The sequence below is a fragment of the Misgurnus anguillicaudatus genome, chromosome 20 (genome assembly GCF_027580225.2).
Source record: "Misgurnus anguillicaudatus chromosome 20, ASM2758022v2, whole genome shotgun sequence".
Lineage (NCBI taxonomy): Eukaryota > Metazoa > Chordata > Actinopteri > Cypriniformes > Cobitidae > Misgurnus > Misgurnus anguillicaudatus.
In genome coordinates this window covers 25,892,370-25,898,014 of record NC_073356.2, presented here as the reverse complement: position 1 = coordinate 25,898,014, position 5,645 = coordinate 25,892,370, and the positions used below count along the sequence as shown (strand labels likewise).

Here is a 5,645-nt window from a genome sequence, read left to right as displayed (position 1 = left end):
TCGAGACTCATCGACCAGGCAACATTTTCTTCAACTGTCCAATTTTGGTGAGCTCGTGCAATTTGTAGCCTATTTTTCCTATTTAAAGTGGAGATGAGTGGTACCCGGTGGGGTCTTCTGCTGTTGTAGCCCATCCGCCTCAAGGTTGTGCGTGTTGTGGCTTCACAAATGCTTTGCTGCATACCTCGGTTGTAACAAATGGTTATTTTAGTCAAAGTTCCTCTTCTATCAGCTTGAATCAGTCGGCATATTCTCTTCTGACTTCTAGCATCAACAAGACATTTTCGCTCACAGGACTGCCGCATACTAGATGTTTTTCCCTTTTCACACCATTGTTTGTAAACCCTAGAAATGGTTGTGTGTGAAAATCCCAGTAACTGAGCAGGTTGTGAAATACTCAGACTGGCCCGTCTGGCACCAACAACCATGCCACGCTCAAAATTGCTTAAATGACCTTTCTTTCCCATTCTGACATTCAGTTTGGAGTTCAGGAGATTGTCTTGACCAGGACCACACCCCTAAATGCATTGAAGCAACTGCCGTGTGATTGGTTGATTAGATAATTGAATTAATGAGAAATTGAACAGGTGTTCCTAATAATCCTTTAGGTGAGTGTATTTCGCTCTCTTCTATTACATGAAGCCTTATGTGTAATTGTAATAGTAAATACAGGCCTATATGACTATCTGACCTGTATTGTAATCTAAAAGAAGCTTATGAAAGCTTTTTTATATATTTTTGATCCTCTGCATTCCTGTATGTTGTCTTAGCATGTCACATGAATTTATCAAATGTATAGGATGCCTTGAATGCACGGATAAAAGTTCCTCTGACAAAAATGTAATAAAATCGGCAACTAATTTTGCTGACACTGCAGTCTATTAAAATACTTATGAGGAAATGCAGGCCTAAATTCAACCAATTTAATATGATGTATTTGTAGCTGCGAATTATCTATAAAAAAGTGAAAAGTTGGATAAACTTAAAAAATTGCTTTAATTGGTAACAACTTAAATGGTTCACTTAAAGTATTTTTAACTTAAGTTAAACAAATATATGTTTTTCAACTTATTTTTATCAATTTAAGTATTTTTTTAAGTTGATCAAACTTTTCACTACAGTGCATGTAAATCTCCTTCAGATGATTATTGTATGATTTATTCTTGTAGCCAAACATATGGAGAAAGCAATAAAAAATGTGCAAGAAAAAGACAATGAAAAAAACATCGGAAGTCTCGATTGTTAACCTGCGTGCCGGCACGTGTATCAAAAGTGACGTGACATTATTGGCCTGAAACTGGCGTCATTCCACATTACCGTTTAAAATTAAACTCATACTTCAGGACGAGCTGGGAGTGACGGAATGGTTCAAGACTTTAGCCCTACAGGGATTCCCTCAATGCAATTATCCCAAAAGATCTGGAATGTTCTGTAATGCCTTATTCTCATATTGAATAAATAAAATAAATTCTTTATCAGCCAATCAGCTACTGTGAATATAACCAACCACAGTAGTCACAACATCCTCTGTACATTCACAATAAAGTGAGGTGAAAATAATACTGTTGTCGTCACTGTTCCAGCAACAGCCTACTCACTGCATTCTATCTTCATGTGGGGTTTTAAGAATGACAGCCAAGCATAATGTTTCCATTGTCATCTCAGTAACAAGCGAGCAGCGTCAGTCAACTATTTCCCAGAGTTCTCCCCTGCTATGAAGTGGGAACACTCTTCTACGTGTAAATTGATATTTCTATTGTCAAACTCTACACAGTCTTGATTACTTTCCCCATTTAGTCCATCAATAGACATTGACATAGTAGTTAAGGGTTGGGCATGTTTGTTTAGATCACACAAGAATGCTCCCCACCTTGAAAGGAAAAGAAAGGAAAAAGTTTCACAGAAAAAAGCGACTCGCTGTCCGTCGCCTGGGCAACCGCAAGCCCATCCTACTACCATAGCAGAATTACCTGAATTCTCGTCACGTGACCGATCCCCAGTACGCTCGACCAATCAGAACGGAGGACAGGTGCTCTCCTGGTAGTTTCGGAGGTGGAATCTGAATTGCTGCTGTAAACCGCGACGGCACTATAAAGTCTTTCACGCAAGTTGTAATGTTGCGTACCACAATCACAAGCCACTCCAGGTGATGTTTGGCAATGGATGATGTTACTTTTTCTAAGAGACAAAAATATATTCATTGAGTTATTGCGTTATGAGCGTAACTGCCTGTCAGTAATTGAAATCTTTGAATATAAGTGGGAGTAAACGATGATTTTAACGCACAGTGATTTCTTCTGAGGATTCATCTCTTTCTCGTCTATACACACCTTTCATTTAGAGGAACCTCGGGCTGCGTTTATCTTGTTTTCATCACTTTTGGCCGGCTTGTCCAGGTAAGTCGCTCGGGCTGATGATCAGGTTCGTGTTTTTGACATGAATCATCACCTGTAAATTCTCTCGAGGCTTTGCAAACCTGTTCTTCGTCGCAGGACAATATATGATTAATCTGTGTAAATAAGCACTTTTCTTTTAATAACTTTTAAACAAGTGTGTCATATCGTTATATATAATAAACTTTTATCACATTCTGATTTAAATAGCCTTAGTGCCACACCAAATCTGTACATTGTCTAAGCATAGAAACAATTAACATACATACAAATTCAAAATTAAGTTGTTATCTCGAACTGTTGTTATTCTTGAATAAATGCATTGCCTTTACAAAAATGAGGTAACTAAATGTTTTTACTACACTAAACATAGTACTTGTAGTAAAACTGTTGTAGCCTACAAATGCCAAAAAATTACTTCAACAAAATCATAGTTAGTTTCCTAAATGGTGTACCTAAATTTGTTCGCACACGCCATAGGAAGTAGCCTGTAGTGTAGGTTATATATTGCATAGCTGTTGTTGCACTTCTTTTACATGCTGTGCCAAACAGGTGAAAACTGTTTTTTGTTCTCCTCAGTTTTAATCATGACGGAGAAAACTGCGCCCTGGTGGAGGTCCTTCGTGGGCAAGAGAAGAAAAGCGGCCAGAGAATCGGCAGCGATACTGGAACAGGACCTCCGCAATCCGCCAGTGGCGGGATCCACACAGCACCCCACCGACCAGGGCCAACGGATCAATTCACATTCGAAAGAAGGAGGAAACTGCTTACCAAGTGATGAAACATACGACGACTCCGCCGTTCAGCCAACTTTCAGCGAGAGCTCAAACCGCCGCGTGCTCAGCGTGTCCCGTTCGGGTCGCTTCAAAGAGAAGCGGAGGACGCGCGTGAGTCTGCCGCAGAACAGTGACGAGGGGACACCTGCAGCACCCAAAACAACCGACAGCCAATCAAAGCGCTGATTAAACCGAACAACAACAAATGGGATTTTTATCCGATGGTAGAGCTAGAACACTATGAAACGGCACTAGCTCAAAATGAAGTCGAAATTTTTGCCTGATGAATGCACTTATTTAATATTGTGGGGTAGCTTTGAGTAATGAGTTGGGAGCTCATTATTTGAACATGGTTCAATTAACTAGGCTACCCAAAAGCTGGACATTCTTGAATTTCATTCGGAATATTTTTTGTGAAGGAGACATTTTTAAAGTTTTGTCATGTACATCATTTGCACTGTACACGTTTATGTTTGTTTTGTGGTGTTACATGCACTGTTTTATGAAGGACTTTTAAATTAGAAGGATTTTGCTGGTTGCATTTGTAAGCACAGCCTGATTCTTAATTGTTCTTAATAGTTTTGATGATACAGAAGATATCAGTCATCATAACAAAATATCAACATGCAAATGCCATGATGGTCATACACCAGAAGAGAAATCAGATACAACAAGCCATTTCCTATTTTTGTGTAGTTAGTTTTATAGACTGCAATACACTATTATTGATACTGTTGAATTGCACAACAGCAATAATAGTACTATTTTGTTTATCAGACAAACCAAAGATTCAGACTGTAATAAAATGTAAACATCTAAGAGTGTACATGTGGAACAAATGGGTAAAAAAGTAATAGAACTAAATGAAAAGCTTTTTGTGTACTTAGCAAACAGTGTTTGCAGTAGTTTACGTTTGATTATTTATATTGTTGGCTTATTACTGTAGGTAAAATTACAGTGCTTTATACAAGTTCTCCCCATTGACTGCTATGAGCAAAGATGGCTCTTCAGTAGCTTTGATGTTCAAAACCTTTAAGCAGGTTTTGCCTGTTTGTGTGAGTAATATCTAACAATTAATGAAATTTGTTTCAGGAAGGCTAAAAAAGACCCAATTAGTCAAATCTGAATGGAAAATACTTTGGTTTTATGCTAGTTTGCCAGATGTGGCCTTGGGAAGTGTTACCAGATTCTAAATAAACAGATGATTTTCTATCTATAAAAGCTTCCGGTTGTACTGCATGTGCTGAGGTGTCATTGCTTATGAATGTGCTGACGTGTATATGAGTGTTTGTTATGGGTGGGGTAAACTGACGGCTATAGGTCATTATTAGAGATACAGCATTTAGAAGTCCATTAGCGTGTGCAGGTGATTGTCACCGGGCCCAAGGCTGTCTTCTTTAACCTCATCAACCCTGTGCCACAACATTCCTGACTTATAAACAAAACACGAGTTCTTAAAGAATGCCAAAATAGCTACACTGTGTTTCTCTAATAGGAAAAAATAGATCAAATGCCGTGATGACAAGAGATTATTCAGACAGTCTTTGTGGCTCTTAACCTTCTCATTTTCCTAAATGCGTATTAGTGTTGTTTTGTCACATAGTGATTATATTTCTGCTAGCATTCGGATAGTCTTTTGACCTTATTTTTTGAATAAAACTGGTTTGGAGGTCATCTTTAATTAGAGATTCCTCTATGCTTAGCACACATGCTTTTGAAAGCTACATCAGTGATGACTTTAGACACAATGGTTTTCATACTAAAACAATGCTGTTTATTAATAACCCTACTGAAAAATCCAGCTTAGACCAGCATAAGCTGATGAGCTGGTATCCCAGCTTGGTTTTAGCTGGTATTGCTGGTGTAGCAAGCTGATCTAGCTGTGTTTTGGTCACCTTTGAAGCTGCTCTGGCTGGACTTTGCTGGTCAGACTGGAAGACAGCTTTGCCAGGCTGGGAGGACCAGGTTAGACCAGCTACTGCCACCTAAACCAGCTAAAACCATCTACCAGTTTATGCTGGTCTTTTCTGGATTTTTCAGTAAGGAACCTAACTATCACAGAAACCTTCGATTTATTAGAAAAACATCATTATTCACCTCATACGACATATTCAGGAACTTTTTAAAGGTTTTTAGAAGTTTCTTGATATTTTTCTTGGCTTTTTATATCTGTACATTCAAACCTACACAAACGCACTTGTCCTGACTTTTTCAAAAACTACCACTAGAGAGCGAGCTCGTCTTGAACTAAACTAAACCAGCTTTTCACCTGAGACACATCTTTAAACAAATCTAATAATAAATTAAAGTAATTAAACGAAGAAAGATTTGACATACCCGTACCAAATATGCAAAGCCTAATAAAACGTAGGGCTTTAAAATGGCAAATTATACTACAACACAAAACGAGAAATATAACAGCAAGTCTCGTGGTCAACATAACATACCACTGTGCTCCGCCTTCCGTGTTGACATT

The 5,645-nt window shown here is 38.4% G+C and overlaps 1 long non-coding RNA gene across 1 annotated transcript; it reads right to left on the bottom strand.

Annotated features, from left to right (window-relative positions):
* Positions 1–1,140: 1,140 nt before the first annotated feature.
* LOC141351484 (uncharacterized) lies at positions 1,141–3,369 on the bottom strand. The gene is made up of 3 exons (XR_012359744.1): positions 3,165–3,369; positions 1,971–2,509; positions 1,141–1,870 (listed from the first exon to the last, which is right to left on the bottom strand). It is a non-coding gene; the product is annotated as an uncharacterized lncRNA (long non-coding RNA).
* Positions 3,370–5,645: the final 2,276 nt, after the last annotated feature.